At 50.4% G+C, this 19,216-nt stretch overlaps 1 protein-coding gene across 2 annotated transcripts in view; it reads left to right on the forward strand.

Annotated features, from left to right (window-relative positions):
- Nucleotides 1-19,216, forward strand: part of KDF1 (keratinocyte differentiation factor 1) — a 116,881-nt gene that overhangs the window by 11,668 nt on the left and 85,997 nt on the right. The window contains exon 1 of one of the 2 annotated variants that reach the window (XM_042844670.2): nucleotides 11,306-13,756. The exons of the other annotated variant lie outside the window; for it this stretch is intronic. The gene's annotated coding sequence lies outside the window, so the exon portion shown is untranslated. Of the gene's footprint in view, nucleotides 1-11,305; nucleotides 13,757-19,216 lie in introns of those variants that run through there. 2 annotated transcript variants of the gene reach the window in all.

The following is a 19,216-nucleotide window of genomic DNA, read 5'->3' on the forward strand; positions in this document are numbered from 1 at the left end:
GTTGCTGTCATGGGGCTGGCGCTAGCCTACTCCAGGCAAGAACGTGCCCCTTGCTGTCTCTCCCCAAAGTAGAAGGGGGCTTGCCCTTCTACTGCAGCTGTTGGCTTCGACTGAAACCTACACCTAACCCTGCCTGTTTGGATGCTTGCTCGCTGCTTACAGCTGATGCATCTCCTTGGTATGTAACTCATGAACAAAAACTTCATATCCAGTTCAAAACTCCTTTGACCCCTTGCCAAGTGTGCCTGAACCTTGCAGGGGCTCTGAGAGAATAGAAAGTCACTTTAAAAGTGATTCTCTCCAGTTCCTTTTTAGGTTGTCTTCTCTGTACTACTACTAGGTCCCACAATGACTGTTCATGACCTAGTGAATAAACTGCCTCTCTGAACTGATCTGACCCTGAGTGGAGCAGCGAAACTCCTGACAGAGTTGCCCTTTCATTGTTGGAGCGGATCAAACTCTATAAAAGGATGTTGGTGGAAAGTACTAGTTGTTATCAGAAAGGGGCTATCAATGTTTACAGCTGAGATTTGGGTCCCTCTTTTTGAATCAAATAAAAAATATATATTTTTCTCAAACATTACTCATTCTTGCCTCGAACAAAGAGAGGTACGTTACAGCTGCCAGTGAAGGATGATTGAGTGGGCTGTATTCAATGTGTGCGCACACACCTAAACTCCAGCAGTGGTGTCTTAGTGAAATCTTAGTCCTAGCTGGGTGGTGAGGGACACACCCAGTGCCAATAAGCCCAGAGCAGGTGTTTTAAGACTTCATTTCTCATTTATAAAGAGATGTCTTTCCTCATGCAGCATATAGACCTAAACTCCCAAGCAAATGCAACCGTGCATCACCATGGAGCTCAGCGTCCAGGCCATGGGAGAGCCTCTGTTTTGCAGGGATATGGATGTAGATTTCCTGCTGACCACATATTATGCTACTGTCATAATGCCAGCTGAGGAGGTGCTGGCACCATGAGACATGTGGTTTGCAAGGGGACATGGGCAGTCCTGGTGGCAGGCTTGTTCTGAAGAATGTATCGCTTCGTGACCCTTGTTAAGGGCATGACTCCCAAACTTGGCTGCTGGCTTTTCCATCAACAGCAGTAAGTGGTGCTAAGGACATTAGTGTACTGCTGCAGGGGGCATCAGTTTGCCATAAAACACCTCTCCATTTGGGGCAATTGATGGTAAATGCCTTTGCTAAAAGGGCTGTAGGTGTTCCCTCTGCAATCACATCCCTCTTTTTGGGTGGTGCAGGGCTGGGGCAGTGGTTTCCTGTGGGCTGTGTACTCTCAGGTCTCGAGGAGGTGGGATGGCTGTGCCTCAGTGCAGGGTTTGTGTGCCCTTTTAGTGAAGACCTACCTGTCAATTGCTCTAGGAGCAGCACAGCTGTCAGATTTCTAGACCAAGTTCTAAAGCTGATGGGCCAAGCTTGCGTCACGGGAGCTCAAAAGAAGGTCCCAGAAGTTCTGAGTTGCTTCTCTTATTCGGGTGTCACCACTTTGCAGAGGCAGTGGTGGGCCAACTATGAGCCACCATAACAGCCTAAGCTGCTGCAGTAACATTGGCTGGGTGTCAAATATAAAGACAGCTTTGTCACCCCTACTCGGTGCCATTTAAAGGGAGCTCACTGTATTTAATGAAAGGGAGAAGGTTAACTGTAGCTGAGGCCCAGGAATGAGAGTCAGAGCTGGCTTCTCTTCTTAGCTCTGCCACAGATTTTGTGTGGCCTTGGCTAAGTCATTTAACCTGTTTCCCCATCTGTCCATGCGATAGGATTGCCTATGAAGCAGGCCTGTTTGGCACTCCAGGTCCACAGTAGAATAGTTACGGTGTTTCCGATGGGTTGGACTGTACAATCTATGTTCATCAAAATGCCTGTGGCCGCCATTTCTGCGGCTGGAGGGGACAGGTCCCAGGAGGTGATGGTCTGGGCCAGGCATCTCAAAAAATGAACAAACAGGGAAATCTGGGAGTCTTGGACTGCCGCGAGGTAAGCCGGCCCCATGTTTTAAAGACACACCATCTTGTAACTCTCAGCTGCGTCCCTAGCCTTGGAGTTCAGAGGGTGTCACCCACTTATATTAATGCCTGCAATTAAGATGCATTTTGAATGCTGTGACAGGTCTAATCTCTGTAATTAGAGGCAGTAATTAGCTGATCTTTTACACTACACTGCAGTTTCCCCTGTAACCACGCTGCCTCCTTGTTGCTGGTGTGGCGCTGGGTGTGTTAAATGTGAGAGCACAGAATGAGGGTTGCCTCTGTCTGCGAGACTCCTCTTTCCATTTATAGCTGTGTTTAGGTGATCCGGCGCACGGAAGCTTTGCAGCCTGCCCAATGCCAAGTACAAGACAAATGTCTCATTGATCTGCAGATACGAGGAAGACAGTTTGTTCCCAGCGGACCCAGGGCAGCAGGGATAGGACAGAGGACGTCACAGAAGTTGTCTGTCCTTTGACTGTGGTCTTGAGAGTGTAGGCAGCTTGCCTGATGAATGCTGTCCAAGCAAAGAGTCTGATTCTCCGAGGTGCTGGGGCCGAGCACCACCTCCGTTTCAAAGTGGAGTAAGACATATGCAGATGATAACTTGCTCTACCACTGACTGGAACGAGCACATTTTGTATTCTGGCATCCAGCCATTGGCTGCTCACTTGAGATTATAGATTAGGCTGAATTCCCACAAATGGGATTTCATTTTGTCCCAGAGTGGGCCCTTGGGAACACTTGAGAAACTGAAGGCTTGGCCCCGTGGTATCTTCCCATTAAGATCAGCTATAGAAGCAGGGTTCACTAGCGCGTGCCCCCTGCTTGTAGAGTATTTGCCCTGCTTCCTTTACTCTACTGGGAATATTGTTTCTTATGGACTTTGCACCTGCTACTCAAAGGTGTATAGGCCCCTAACTTCCCATTGGTGGTTTTTTTTGATCTCCTTTCTCTGAAGCAACAGAGATAGGCACAACTGGAGATGGGATGCTGTGCAGGGAAGGCCAGGGCTCTGAGATGGGACCAAGGATGTTCTCTCTCCTGTGCTTAGCTGGCTGGCTCATGCTCAGGGTCCAACTGATGACCATAGGTGGGGTTGTGAAGGAACGTTCCCCCAGGTCACATTGGCGGTGACCTTGCAGGCTTTTTGCCTTCCTCTGCAGCAGGGAGTGCAGGTCATTTGCTGGGATTATCTAGGTACACCTCACTTAGTCAACTCCCTGGCATCTCAGGGGCCTCAGGTATTAGCTCACTGCATCTGTGGCACATCATCGTTGAGTTTCCTGTGGACTATAATACTTGGATCTAATTTCCGTTGTTGGGTTTGGTGTGGGGGTGTTCATAGAACCATAGGGTTAGAAGGGATCACAAGGGTCATCTAGTCTAACCCCCTGTGAGTGTCTTATGAGATATAGGTGGTCAGTTTGGATGGTCCTTTCTGGCCTTAAATGCTATCTGGGCCTTTGTGCTTGAAGATCAGACACAATGCCTGAGACCTTCCTCTAGGAGGACCCAGACTCCCCCTACAGGCTTGTGTTGCATGGGGGGCTAGGGTTGGGAATGGGGTTGTTTCCCTCTAGGCTGAGCCTGAAGATGAGCGAATTGCACGAACGGTTAGCGCAGCCAACCTAGCGCTCCCGCTCGGGAGTGTTATTTAAAACAAATCAACCAAGTAAAAAGCCCTAGATCAATTTAGCTCCTGTATCACATGGGTAACCCGACTACACAATACGTGCTAGCCAGCAGACGGGTTATACATCCATTGTATGGTTTCTGGCTCTGGGTGAGTCAATTCGCTGTTCCGTTCCTCAGCGTCCCCTTGGGAAGATGAGGCCAATGATCCTCACAGAGGTGGGGGAAGTGCTCCACAGGGGCTGGGTGGTCTGAGGGAGCCGTGGTTTTGGAAGCAGGTTTGTTGACGGAGCTGGGCCAATGGGAAGGTGAAGATGAGATGTGATAAGCTGTCCCTTGCTGCAGTAATGCATTTTTCACCCCCGCATGCTAAACTCCCTCCTCAACCTATCATAACTGCCTATGAAACTCCTGTCCTTCAGCTCCACTCTCAGCTCTGCCTAAAGGGACCACTCTCCAAGAACACTGAACTGGCACGATCGCTGTCCAACTTGTGTTTGTTTCCAGCCGAGCGGTCCTCATGGCCCGATCCTGGGAGGGTCCGCGGGCTCCTGACTTCTATTGCAGTAGGTGGGGTTTGGGAGCCCTCAGCACCCCCAAAGGATCCATCCCAAGGCCTAGCGCTCTGGTTGATCCTTGCCCTGTGCTGCCACCACTGCATATTTACCTTTCTTATCTTGCCAGTGTCAAAATGTGGTTTCACTGAGAGCAGTGTCACCCTGCCTTGGTAGCAAAGGGAGCAAATGGTGTTTGTGTGGCCTACATTTTGTCTCTGAACATGAGGAGGAGTTGGATGGGTTACACCCCTTCCCTTACTCCCCTCCCCCTAATAAAACTAGCAGGGTGGTGGACTGTGACTGGAACATCTGATTACTTTAAGCATCCTTCTCCTAATGTGCAATTATAGGTTGCTTCTGCTTGAAGTCCCTGTTAAAGCCACATAGCCACAGAATGACTCATCTAACTACTGCTCTCGTAATGAAGGCTGACTGAATTCCTTAAAGACTGGACATAAGGCTAACATGCTACTTACCAACCCGCCGCCCTCCCTTCCCCCCCCTTTTCAAATATCAGTTGTGGAACAAGCTGAGCCAGTCCCCCCACCCCAGACAGCAGTCAATGGCTCAGACTGTAGCAATTCCGGTGACTAGCCTGGAAATGGCAAATTGCAAAGCACGGGGCACCCAGGGTATAATTACATTTAGCAGAGGGGTTTTCTCATTGCTGCAGCATAGATCTTCGGAAAGCATCAGCCTCCGCTCCGTGAAAGGATAATTGTCTGCCTGCGTCCATTTTTAGTCACTGAACTCCTAGATCAGGGCTGCAACCCTGGAAAAAACAGCCCCTAATTCTCAGCGTGGCTGGACAGCCCTAAAGCAAGAGAGCTGCAATGTCGTTTGCAGCCTTGGATCTACGTTAACGTCCGCGTAGATTTCGTTGTGGAAAGTCTGTGCTTCCGCGAAGGCTTAGGGCCCATGTTGCCGCAGCTGTCTTGAGGGCAGGACCGGCTCCAGGGTTTTTGCTGCCCCAAGCGGCGGGGGAAAAAAACCAACCTGCGATCGCAATTGCAATCGGCGGCACTCCGGCGGCAGCTCCACCGCACCGCTTTCTTCTTCGGCGGGAATTCGGCGGCAGGTGCTTCCCTCCAAGAGGGACCTGCCGCCGAATTGCCACCGAACAGCCCAACGTGCCGCCCCTTCCCCTTGGCCGCCCCAAGCACCTGCTTGCTGGGCTGGTGCCTGGAGCTGGTCCTGCTTGAGGTCTTTGTAACGTATCTGATGGGTCTTTCTTGCAGAATTTGGTCTTTGAATCAGAAATACAAACTCGGGGCCAGACTGCGATACCTTGGCACACACTGAGTAGCGCCTTACGCCACTGGTAATCCCAGTCAGACTACTTGTAGTGTCAGGTACTATTTACCATGAGTAAGGACATCGCAATCTGTCCCTTAATGTCACTTAGAGCCCAGTCCTAGTGTGGGACCTCATCCATTCACATCAATGGAAACCGAGACAGTCAACATCTGTCAGGAGCGAGCCTGTTGTTACTATTAGTTAGTTAATTTATTATTTGTATTATGGTAACACAGAAGGAGCCAACCAGATCAACGCTCCGCTGTGCTAGGGGCTGTACAAACATATGGTAAAAGACATGCACAAGAGCTTACGATCTGAATACACAAGCAGTGGGAGAAAAGAAGGATTAATATTGCTCCCATTTTGCAAATGGGGCCACAAGGCCCAGCAAGATGAATTGACTTGTCCAAGTCACTCAGGGAACCTGCCGCAGAGCAGGCAATTAACCCCTGGTCTTCTGAGTCCTACTCTGGTGTTTTAGCTACAACCCCAACTTTCATCTCTCCTTGAGCTATGGAGACTAAAGAGCCAGTGAAGTTCAAGGCTCTGTTTAAACAAGTGGAAATAAGGTACTTTGAGCTGGTCTGAGAGGATTGATTTGGGCCAGAGCTTTTATCCATCTAGTCCATTGTAGGTATTGATCTGCACCGGTCACTGAAGTGTCTAGTAACCCCCAGGTGCAAATGTAGCTAGAGAACCTCAGCCCTGTGAGTGTGGAGAAGCTGCAGAAATAAAGGACTTTACAAAGGACCCATGCAAAGATGCATGGTTCAGGTCTGCTGATCTGATTCCCCGACACGCTGCAGATGGGTAAGCTGAGCATGCAGCGGTGCTAGCCTAGGAAGCAGGAATTTCATCTGTGTGCATGGATGACAAACTAGCCATCTAGTACAGAACCGCGCTAGCTTATTCCTTGATAATACATGAGCATCAGCACTGATTAGACATGGACAATACCCAAGTCTCAGGCATTTGCAATACCACTAACGGACATGGAGGTGACACTGGTATCTCTCAGGCCCTAATTGTGGACAATCACAATTACAGGCAGTTTGGTCTGTTAAGGATCTGGGTGTATGTGGGGGTTGTGTTTGTGAAGTAGCTCAACAGGCTTTTTGCCAAACTTCTGCTGTTCACCTCTGGGGCCCGTGTGGGGTGGGGAGAGCTGACTTTCTAAGTTGACTCTAGCCTCGGCAAACTGTTCAGGTTGATTAGCCATCTCCTCCTCTGCCTGGTTTCTGTAGAACACAGAGGCGCCTGTCACACGGACTGCAGCTGGGGAAGCAATGGCCACCCCAGACCAACGCTCCCCAGCCGCTGCAGTCCTGTCCAACTCTGGCTCCGGAGTGCCATGGCGGAGACGAACCTTCCTAAGAACAGCTCTGTGGTGAAAGCTGCACCGTGCGCCACTCCCTGGCTTCCCATTCCATGCCCTGGAGAGCCGGAGCCCTACAACAAAGTGGGCACACGGAGCTTGCTGCCGCGGGCAGGTACTGTTATTGGTTCTTGAAGGCAGAAGAGGCTCTGGCATAGCCGGGGAGAGAGGGGGCCCTCATACATTGCTTTGGTGGGAGCCCCTCAACTGCTAAACCAGCTCTAGGGATAAGCCAAGAAGTGTGAAGGCAGAGAGCCGGCTCGGCTTCTTGAAGCCATGTGCACCTCCGTGTCGGGTCATGGTCACCGGAATGTGCCATTTAGCTGGTCTGCCTTTCTGGCCGAAATTCAAGGAAATTCCCCACGGCGGGGCACTGACCCCTCCGAGGGTCACTCACGAGCAGAGCCAAGCTAGCGTCAGGCCGCCTCTCTGGCTCGCCTCCTGGGTCACTAGCCAAGCTCCTTGTTTGCATTTGTGGAAAAACTCCAGCTTACCTGGCTTAGTATTTTACAGGGACAGTCGTCAATTGCACGTGCTGTTCTTCCCGTTTATCAGGTACCGATGGACTAAGGCAGCCAAGGCCAGTTCAAGCAGCACAAAACCCCTCCGCTCCGGCATTAGTCGCTCAGCCAAGGGTTTCTGCTTCCCTTGGTCCGCTAGGTAAGGGGGAAATGTTATCAGTTACAGGGGGCTGTTGCTACCTCTGCGTGGCTAACAAGGCCAGCTACAGGCTCAAGAATAGGACCAGGGAGGGATGCTGGATTCAGTGCAGCGCAGGCCAGCGGAGGAAGGGGAGATGTTATGTAGTGAGTGACTCAAGCTTTGTTTAGAAATTCCTGGGACTGCTAAATAAACGAAGCAATGTTTTTCTCTTCCACTTCATCAAGTTGTCCCTGACGGGAAACTTCAAGCAGCAGTTCTGTTTTCCTTTTGGAAGTTGAATGTTGGCTATAGAAATAGGTCACTTCTAGCCCCAGATGTTCCATATAAGCGAATAGTCTCAAGTATTGTAACAAATCCGCCATCAGCCACCAACTGCGGAGCTGTTGCTATCCTGCACCCCCCGGGCAGCGACAGCGGGGAGAGAACGTGCAGACGCTCCTGATCCGTGTGGATGTTAAAGAGCTTCACGCCATTGTAGTGAGGGCAGGAGGCTGGGCTGATGTCTAGCATGCTCTTAGTACAGGTGATACAGTAGAGGCCCCAACTGAGATCAGAGGCCCATTGTGCTGGGTGCTGCCCATGCACAGAGTGCGAGACAGTCCCTGCCCTGAAGAGCTGACAATCGAAATGAGCAAGACAGACAAAGGCGGGGCTTGGAAACAGGCATGGAGAGGTGAAGTGACCTGGCCAGGGTCAAACAGCAGGTACGTGACCAAGCCAAGAATGGAGCCCGGGTGTCCTGTCTCCCAATCCAATGCCCAATTCAACTGTTCATGCTGCCTCCTAGCCGGGTGGAGGCTGGCTGCTGTGTTTGGGGGACTTTGGAGCGGGAGTTTACTTCAGGCCATTATAACAAGAGAGAACATTTGCCAAAGCAGGAGCTGCATTCAAATTGCAAACCTCCCTTCCTGGTGTTGTGGGGTGTTGGGAGCATAGGGTGAGTTGGGTCATGCTAGTCTCTACTTACAATACCAAAGGAGCACGGCTCACTCCAGGTTTGTGTGGGCGAGAGGAACGCAGGCCTGACCCACGTTAGCTGTCACTTGCATAAACCTTCGAAGGCTGGAATTACAAACATTATCCTATAATTGAGAAAATCCACCCTCTAATTAGCCTGATAGGAGTATGCTGTCTTGCTTTCTTTCATCCTTTCTTCTTCATTTTTTTTTTCTCTTTATGGAATCCCAGGCCCCTTTTCCCTCCCCATTGCAGGAATTCCTGTCATGTTTGTTACATCAGCAGATGCCGCTGCGATTGCTGCAGGGGGACAGATCGCGTGGCCTCTGAAATTGACTCTAGCCTCCCATTAGGAAACTGAAACTTTGCAGGGAGCTCCGTCACTCTTTGCCAGCATCACTGCAGGGCTTCTGCTGCCCTGCCAGCCACACTTTGCCGATATGTGAAGGAGGGAGTTTAGTGCTGCAGAGAGGTGCCAGCCCAGCAGCCCAGGCTTCCCCTGCAGCCTTCTGCCAGCGTGCCTCCGTCTGGACCTATACGAGGAATAGTTCAATCTCCTCAGTGAGGATTTCAGATAGCCCAGACAAGTACTATCACTAAGGTGGGGAAACCATGTCTGTATGGAGATTGTTAATCACAGAATCAGAGGAGAGTGATCCACCTACTTAGTTATGTAGGTCCCTATCAGCATGGTATGTGAACATCTCACAGATATCCAAGGATTTATCTTTCCAACTAGGGGAGAATTGTTATCCCCATTTTACAGATGGGGAAACCGAGGCACAGATTGATGGAATGACTTGCCCAGTGAGAATGTGGCAGAGTCAGGAATATAACCCTGACCCCGAGAGCACCAAGCTAGCACCTTAATTGCAAGGCCTTCTCCAGGGGAATCGGAGGGGAAGGGAATGAAGTTAATTCTTTCCACGCTCTCTGATAAACTGGCTAATTTTCCACAAGGGGGTCCTCGGTGGATGAGATGGTAAATCTGAAGCACCAGAAGAAACTGGTGTCCCAAAGGAGTCTGGGTTTGGATTCCATCCATTTGATTTCTTAGCAAAGCCAAGCTCGGCTTTGGCTCCAGCTCTGAAGCTCTCAGGGTTTCCTTCACCTCAAACAACGGGGAACGCAGGCCCCTTCCCTACGAAACCCATCTCTCTCCCCGCCTGGCTACCCTGGACATCCCAACTGCTGGCTGGCCCTTTAAATCTGGGAAGGATCTCTCCATCAGGAAGCTTCTCTGGATAGTCAGCCTTCGTCTTTGTTCAATCTCAGCCACTTACTCCTCTTTACCCCAGGCACCATTCCCAGTTACTCCCTTTTGGCCTTAGCTGTCCTACGCCTCATCTATCGCCACAAGCCCTTAGCTCACACTCTGCTTTCTGAGGTGCCGTGTGAACGTCATTGGCTCATTACAGCCATGTGACCACCTCAGCGGTTTCCTGTGCGGGTCTCCGCATTGTCTCATGCAGGCTGCGTGGGGGGATCTTAGGACACTGGAGCTTTGGGGGACGGAAAGATGGCTCTTTCCTGTGAATGGTTCACAGCTGGAGCCTGTGGGCAAAATGTGAGCAGGTCCCACTGACTTCAATGAGAGATGGTTGTTTCTCTCTGCAGGCAGGGCGGGGCTCTAACAGCTTGGGTGAAAGGGGAGGCTGCTACTCTGGCACCAGAATGGTACAAACACCAGTTCAGCAGCAGTCCTGGGCTCTCCCCAAGTCTTGTAAGCTGCGGTCAGTGCGGTGGGTGCCCAGAGGGTCTGATGACACCACCCTGAGCCATGGGGCTCAGACCTGGACTTCCCCAGCGTTTGCGAGGGTTCATATGGGGGATAGCTCAGTGATTTGAGCATTGGCCTGCTAAACCCAGGGTTGTGAGTTCAATCCTTGAGGGGGCCATTTAGGGATCTGGGGCAAAAATCTGTCTGGGGATCGGTCCTGCGTTGAGCAGTTTGGACTAGATGACCTCCTGAGGTCCCTTCCAACCCTGATATTCTATAAATCTATATCTGGTAATCAGATAAGCCCTTCTCTGCTGGAAACCTCCTATTCTGGGTGCATTGGTTGCAAGCAAAGGTGTTTGCTAGAGCTCCCTTCTTCGCTGCAAGAGAAGCAAAATCTGCTCACCAGCTTCCTTCTTGCTGAGTATTTCTGTGCTGCCGACTGCATGTGCTGGTGACCCTACTGTTGGAGGGGAGCTGGCACACAAGAGGGCCTGAACTGGAGAGATTGGAGCAATGGGAGACTGAGTCTTAATCAACACACAGAGGAAATGGGAGGACGGAGACCTGTCCTGGTCAAGTGGTTTTACTTCCTTGTCTGAACTGTCCCAACATCCTCATTCCATGTAGTGAAGCCCTCCGGCCATTGCAGGGAGGGGAGGTGACTGACGCAGGAATGTGGTTTTAAGGAATGGGAAGACAATGCGGAAAAGTCTCAGACCCCCCACAACCTGCCCAAAGGGGGTATGCTAGGCATACTTTGGCTGCCACAGAATTCACTTTGTGCCCCGGGGGCCCTAGCTGGCCAATTGAGAATCCCCTGATGTAGGAAGCTTTCAACGGATGTACAGCAGTATAGACAGCTCCTAGCCTGCCCCTCCCCATCAGGGCCGGCTCCAGGCACCAGCCTGGCAAGCAGGTGCTTGGGGCGGCCGCTCCGGAGAGGGGCGGCACGTCCAGGTATTCAACGGCAATTCAGCGGACGGTCCCTCACTCCGCCTAGGAGCGAAGGACCTCCCGCCGAATTGTCGCTGCAGATCGCGATCGCGGCTTTTTTTTTTTTTTTTTTTTTTTGGGCTGCTTGGGGTGGCCAAAACCCTGGAGCCGGCCCTGCTCCCCATCATGGTGTAGACAGGGAGGTAGAGCGAGCCGGCCCTAGGTCAGTTCACAACCGGCAACAGGGTCCCACAGAGACCTCTGTCTGTTGGAGTAAATTAGAGCAGCCCCCAAATTGCTCTAACTTATGCCCCTGGGTCAGGGCCTGCGCCGATTCAATGGAGGCACCAGAATGGTGTAATTTGCACCCTGGTGTCCCCGCATGGGGTGAGCACGGGAGAGAATTTATTTAAAGAGGGACTCTAACCCTGAACACACCTGGGAGCCGGCATGTGGGCCTTGGTGTGTGCATATGCTGATGGCCACCATTTTAGCCGACACACTGGAGACTGAACCGGGGACCTCCAGACCGAAAAGCGGTAGCTGCGACAGCTTGAGGGGCTGTAACAAACTCGTATCCTCGACAGAGGTGGCACCTGCAGCGCGTACTCCCTGGGGGGGGTCGCACGTATTCTTAACCACGACCCATTGTGGGGCTCTCTCTGCAGCTGGGGTTAATGGGCATCTCTCCCGTTCCGGGACCTAGGAAACAAGCTAGGTGCCGCGAAGGCTTGCGGGGCGGTAGCTGAGCGGAAGTGCAGCCAGCCATCTTGATGCTTCCAAAGAGGAACCGTGCTGATGGAAAAGAGAGTGAAAGCAGAGAAGTCCCACGCCCCTGGCAGGGTGTGTTGGGGGATGGCGGTGTGAGGAAGCGGAAACGGAGACGGGGGGAGAAGGCTGGAGCCGAAAGCAAAGCAGCAGACGGAATCTTAAACTCCCTCCAGCACCAAGTCAACCAGGGCGGGCCATGCCATGTTGTGTTAGGGCTTCTGGGGACTGAGGAGCTAAATGCGGTTGCTGCTTGGGTGGGAGATTCTGAGGGAGGACACGGCTGCTGCAGGAATTGGAGCAGGTGCTTCAGTAGGGGACGTGCCGGCCTCTCTGGTAATTCTGCCCTAATGCCCCAGCATGGGGCTAGAGGATGTCCAGAGGGGTCTTCTCCCAGATGAGGCAGCCAACGGTGACCACTCTTAGCACTCAAGATCATAAGCTCTTGGCAGCAAGGCCTGTGCCTTTGAATGTCTCTGTACAGCACCTAGCGCCGTGGGTGTGCTGAGGTAATACCGATATTAAATAATCGTGGCAGAGAGTGGAAGAGCAGAAATGTCAACCCCATTGTCTTAACACACCGCAGATTTGAATAATTATGTTCCACTTCCCTACGTTCCCCCTCTGGTGTTCATCGCACCTAGTGTTTTCCTCCTTTTTGTCCTAAACTCTTGTGCAGTGTTGCTGAAAGCTGTTAAAAAGTTGATATGTTCCACATGAGAGGTAGCTGCACTCTGATGTTGGACAAACTGATTCTTGTTGATACTAGCTTGCAGTGTTTATGAAAGTCTCTTGAGCTCCACTTGGATGAAAGATGCTATGTAAATGCAAGATCAATATCTGAGTCTCCCGGTGTTTCAAAGTATGTCATTGATCAAGAAGGCATTCAGCCTCTGGAGCAGTGGTTGTCAACCCCTGCAGAGTACATCAACTTATCTAGATATTTGCCTAGTTTTACAACAGGCTACATAAAAAGCACCAGCGAAGTCAGTACAAACTAAAATTTTATACGGACAATGACTTGTTTATATTGTTCTATATACTATACACTGCAATGTAAGCACGATATTTATATTCCAATCGATTTCTTTTCTAATTATACGATAAAAATGAAAAAGTCATCACATTTTCAGTAACAATGAGTGTGACAGTTTTGTATTTTTATGTCTGATTTTGTAAGCAAGTAGTTTTTAAGGGAGGTGAAACTTGGGGGTACATAAGACAAATCAGACTCCTGAAAGGGGTGCAGTAGTCTGGAAGGGTCGAGAACCACTGCTCTGGAACATTAAGGAATATCCTAACCTGAGGCTGTGGATTCTGGTTTGACAAATTCTGATCATGGATTGTCTCAAGCGCCAATTCAGTTTCCAGTTCCTACTTCAGAGTTAGCACTTTCCATAGTTCTGTACTGGGTAATTCCATTCCTTGAACAGCACAAAGATAGTTGATGCCTATTGCCGTGTATTTCTGCCATAAAGGGAGTATCTGATTATTTGACAGCAGGAATCGCCCATGAGGGAGTCCTCTTGCCTGTGTAATTAAGACATTAATCTAATCCGAGATCAGTGAGTGGAAAGACAAGTTCTGCTGCAGTGACATAGGGGTTGGACATCTGGAAATGACAAAGCCACAAGTCAAAACCATGAAAGTGATAAGAAACAGCAGATACTAAATATATTATTTGTTATGTTAAATGTTTCCTGAGCCTCACTCACCCAATCACTCTGCTCATCTCCTAGCCTCTGTGTTCAGCAAATTCTTGTTCCACTTTGACCTGTGAACGGACTGGGACAGAAAGCTAAGCAGATGATGACAACTCCCATCACCCCCCCTCTCCATAGCACATTCCCTTCCTCCTGGTCAGGTAAGGGGAATGCTCCTCAACCAGGAAGTGGCTACAGGGTCTGCTTGGAGTGGAGAGAAGCTCAGTTCAGAGCAGGCTCCCCAGGAACCATACGCAGAGCTGGGTCGGGAACAGGCTCTGACTGCCAGACCTTACAGCTGGGAGCAGGTCTGGGTGGGGTTTCCAGGAGAGCAGCTAGGCAGGGAGCCAGTGTAGAGGGGTCCCAAGAGACACTGAGCCTGGCTTGGAAACCCTAGTTGCTTGCATAGAGCTTGGAGGAGAGAGGACATCCCCAAAGAGCCCTGACTAAACTGCCCCAGGAGCATTCACCACTGTTGGTCACTCTGAACGGTTACTCTTTAAGCCTCTGTACTGGGGGTATTTGCAACCTTCCCCTTTCCTGCTAGCCCAGGGATTCTCAAACTGGGGGTTGGGACCCCTCAGGGAGTCGCGAGATTATTACATGGGGGGATCACAAGATATCAGCTTCCACCCCAAACCGCGCTTTGCCTCCAGCATTTATAATGGTGTTAAATATATAAAAAAGTGTTTTTAATTTATTAGTGGGGGTCGCACTCAGAGACTTCTATGTGGAAGGGGAGGTCACCAGTACAAACCTTTGAGAACCACTGTGCTAGCCCTTGTAAAATCCCCTTTCCCTTAGCCACGTGTCTGAGTGGCTAGTGGGACTCACCAGCGCTGGTGGCTGGAGCACATGCCTCCAAGTCATGGTGCACCTGACACGCCGCTGGCACCTCGGGGTTTAGTGCGCTCCATTACCGAGCAGCCTCAATATTTGCAGGACGCCTTGCAGAGAAACCGATGTGCGTTCTCCAGGCCCAAGCAATTCCCTCCAGGCTCCCCGTGCCACCGCAGTGATTAGTAAGCAAAGCTCTGGAGGTATGTGAAGAGCGCAATGATTTCAATACCAGGGACATCTTGGGCTCTAATAACTGAGACGAAGCTGTTGTAACAAATCTGTACTCACCTTAAAATTTAATAGCAACGAAGGGGATAGAACTCATCTCTTCCTGCTCCTAAAGGATACGTGCTACTACTAGAGCTACAGGAGAATTTCTATTAGCCCCTAGCAGCATAGGGCTGACGATACACTGCTGAGATGTTTGGCTTCCTCCTAGCGTAAGGTGCTGGTACCCACGCACGCTACCCAGTTCACTAAGAATACTTATCCATGGCGACTCTTGCTCGTATGCCTGGGGTTGAACTGATCAGCAAATTTAAGGCTAAAAAGGATTTTCCCCAATATTAGCTGGGACTTCGTGGGAATCATCTGGTAGGATCAGATGTGTGTATCTGATACCAACTTCCTGCTCTTCCTGCAGATGGACAAGCGAGTTCTTGTCTCTCAGATAGAGGCAATTGAGGGGATGTGGGGCAAGCGTGTTCCTGTGTGGGGCAGAGGTAGGGAGTATAATGATTCTGAAGTTTGGGGCTGATAGACGGCTCCCTCCCAGGATGGGGCAGAGAGGGCTCAAAGGATGGATAAACCCTGTGTGGTATGGGGCTGATAGACGGCTCCCTCCCAGGCTGGGGCAGAGAGGGCTCAAAGGATGGATAAACCCTGTGTGGTATGGGGCTGATAGACGGCTCCCTCCCAGGATGGGGCAGAGAGGGCTCAAAGGATGGATAAACCCTGTGTGGTATCTAAGGTGGAGCACCTAATTCTCCCGAAGTAAAACTTGGACTGTAATAAGTAGTTCAAAACAAGTTGTTTGCTTTGTCCTAATAATCTGCCCTATCCCCACGTGTTGGTGTTATAAAATATTTGTTAAGTAAGCAAGAGCTCACGCCTGGGTGTGTGCTGGTCCGTGTGCGCTCGGCCCCAGCTGTCTAAGCACAAAGCCCTTGCAGCAGGCTATCTCCACCTGAGGAGAATGTCCCCCCCGCCCCCCATTGTAAGCTGCTGTGCTTAGAAAGGGGTGAGTTGGTAGCACTTGTTACTGTAAAAGGTCAGAAGCCAAATCCCCCTAGCTGGAAAATAAAACATAGCAGAGGGATTTGCACTAGTGGGTAGATCCGTTTCTATCCATGTCACCAAGCGGTTTGGATGCGAACGGGGTGTGTGCGAAAGATGCTGGGCCCCCAGGATTAGCACTAGTTGGACCCCTTGCTGGTGCTGGCAGAGCCAGGGCCTGAGCTCCCTTCTATCTTCCAGAGGAAGGCTCTTCAGGCCAGGGGTGGTGGACAACAGAGAGTGACGGTTCCACGGCTACTGCCTGTTCCGAAGCTAAATAGGCCATCAGCCCCCGTGGGACGCTCGACCCGAGACCTTTCGCCAGCACTAAATTGACACAAAGAAAAGGAAAACAATTACATGGCTGCTTCAGCTGTGCCCGCCCTCCTCCCCAGTTCACATCGTGCACCCCCCCTTTGCCGGTGGAGATCTGCCACCCTCAGTGGGCTGTGGTGTACAAAGGCTGAGATTTTCCAACATGACTTGTTATTTTGGGTGCCCAGCTGAAGACATTCTAAAAGGGTCTGATTTTCAGACAGCATCCATCATCCACCCTCTGACAGTCTCCTCTAATCCACGGGTCCTACACATGCCTATCATGCCATGCGGGGCATCTCATCTAGTGCCCTACGTGCCCCAGTAGCAGGGGTGCTGAGAGCCATTGAACCAAACTGTAAACCCTGTATAGAACGGCAACCACTTCAATCCAGGGGGTGCTGCAGCCCCTCCCACCCCCCAGGACCCCAGTGCCAGCACCTATGCCAGTAGCCGCTATGTGGGTGAAACCAGACCATCACTACGCTCTCGAATGATCTCACACAGGACAATGACACAAGACAAAACCGCCACCTCACCGGTGGGTGAACACTTTTCACAAAGCGATCACTCTCTTTCTGACCCATCAGTCCTCCTCCTCAAAGGAAACCGGCATAATGCTTTCAAAGGACGAGCCTGGGAGCTTAAATCCATCGCTCTGATAGACACTAAAAATCATGGACTGAACAGAGAGAGAGGGAATTTATGGCTTATTCCAACAATTTATGACTAAGGCTACGATTATCGGAGGTCATGGAAGTCACAGACTCCGTGACTTCCAGAGACCTCATGACTTCCAGAGACCTCTGTGACATTTTCTGCCCCGCGGCTGGAGCTGTCAGCAGGCAGCCTCCCACCCCGCAGCTCTCAGCTGCAGCTGGCAGCGGGCCCCCAGCAGCTCCTAGTTTCCGGGTAGCAGGGGGATCCTGCAGTTCCCGGCCTGTGCGGGCCATGGGGGTGACCCCAAGCCCCCAGCCACTGTGGGTGCTTGACCCTCCTCCCTTCCCATTTTGTCAGGGATATTTTTAGTAAAGGTCACGGGCGTCCCTGAATTTTTGTTTATTGCCCGTGACCTGATCCATGACAATGTCTGAGCCTTCCTCCCCGCCCCCCCTTTCCTTTCCTCCCAATGCCTGGAGAGGTGTTAATGGACTATTTCACCATCTGTGTTAACTACTTATGCTAAACAATCTGTTCCACCTTGTATTTAGCTGTGACACTCCGAATAAGTTTCCCAGACCTCAAGCAGAGCTCCGTGTAAGCTCAAAAGCTGGTCTCTCTCACCAACAGACGGTGGTCCAATAAAAGATATTATCTCATCCACCTTGTCTCTCTAGGCTCCTCTAAGGCATGTCAAATCAGGCACCGAAATTCTCTAGCTGCTTTCGAAAATCTTGGCCATGTATGTAAGCAGTGGCCTGGGTAATTGCTGGGTTTGGTGGCTGTAACGATGCGGTTCTGGTGGGACCCAACTGAGAGTGCCAATTCAGGACAAATTGCTTAGAGCGGGGCAGTTACAGCCCTCAGGCTGGGGTTCCTTTGCACACCAAAGCAAACCAAACCAGCCAGACAGAGAAGACTTGGGTTTTACCCCACTGGCTAATCATTAGTCACACAAGCAATTCCCTTAGACACTCCAGTTTCCCAGTATCACCACCAGTGCCACCTGTTATGGGGACAAATGGTTATGAAAACCAATACCCCAGTAAAAGAAAAGAGGTTCTCTCGATCCCAAAGGACCAAGCCCCAAACCCAGGTTAATATACAAATCAGATCTTACCCACAAATCACGCTGTTGCCAATCCTTTAGAATCTAAAATCTAAAGGTTTATTTATAATAGAAAAAAGATACAGATGAGAGCTAGAATTGGTTAAATGGAATCAATTACATACAGTGATGGCAAAGTTCTTGGTTCAGGCTTGCAGCAGTGATGAAATAAACTGCAGGTTCAAATCAAGTCTCTGGAGTACATCCACAGCTGGGATGGGTCATTCAGTCCTTTGTTCAAAGCTTCAATTTGTAGCAAAGTCCCTCCAGAGGTATGAAACAGGATTGAAGACAAGATGGAGATGAGGCATCAGCCTTTTATAGTCTCTTCCAGGTGTAAGAACACCTCTTTGTTCTTACTGTGGAAAATTACAGCAAAATGGAGTTTGGAGTCACTTGGACAAGTCCCTGCATACTTTGCTGAGTTACAAGGTGTATCTGCCTTCTTTCAAATATATAGCTGATGGTCCTTAATGGGCCATCAAGCAGGCTAGGCAGAGCTGACACCAACTTGTCTGGGGTGTCACCCAGAAGCATAACATAAGTTTGAAATACAGACAGTAGAGAGCCAATATTTATAACTTTAAATACAAAAATGATACATGCATACAAATGGCATAATCATAACAGCAAACCATAACCTTGTCTTAGACACCTTATTTGACCCCCTTTATACAAGATTTGGTGCCACTACAGGACCTTGGTTGCAACAATGATCTATACGGTCCCAGTTCATATTAATAATGTCACAGTGGCATTCCAAATGGAAAGACACAATGATGGATTGCTAATATGTCTAGCTGGGGTGGACGCACATGCGTTTGAACTCTGTGTCTGGGAATTGGAGGTGAAGGCCTTCGCAGAGGAAAAATGACCCTGTGGCTGGGGAGTTAGTTGGGGAATTAGGAGACCTGGGTTCCATTCACTGCTTTGCTAACGAGACCCTGAGAAAGCCTCTTAGTCTCTGTGTGCCTCAGTTCCCCCTTTTCACATTGGAGATGGTAGCACTGCCCTGCCTAACAGGGGCCTGTGAGGCTAAATACCCTGAAGATTGTGGGGTGCTCTGACGCCGTGGTAATGTGGGCTGGATAAGTAGTTTAGCTAGATAAGAGAGGTTAACCTTCTTAAAGATAGAGGGAGGAAAAAAATGATCCCAAGGAAACACCGAGACTTGAAGTTTAACTGACCCACAACCTGCCTTTGACCGTTGTGGGTCTTCCTGGGTGCGGTTTGGCTGCTCTACCCAGGAGAAGACTGCAAGGTGCTGGTGGCTGGTTTTTTCTATGCCTATTGTGCAACGCTACAGCCGCCCATTACGATATTTACTCGCTGCATGACTGATTTGAATTTTGCCCTGTCCCACATGGAGCGCAGTCAGCCACTTCTGGTGCAGCAGCTGGCCAGCACTTAACACATTCCCCTC

The sequence above is a fragment of the Chrysemys picta genome, chromosome 23 (assembly GCF_011386835.1).
Source record: "Chrysemys picta bellii isolate R12L10 chromosome 23, ASM1138683v2, whole genome shotgun sequence".
NCBI lineage: Eukaryota > Metazoa > Chordata > Testudines > Emydidae > Chrysemys > Chrysemys picta.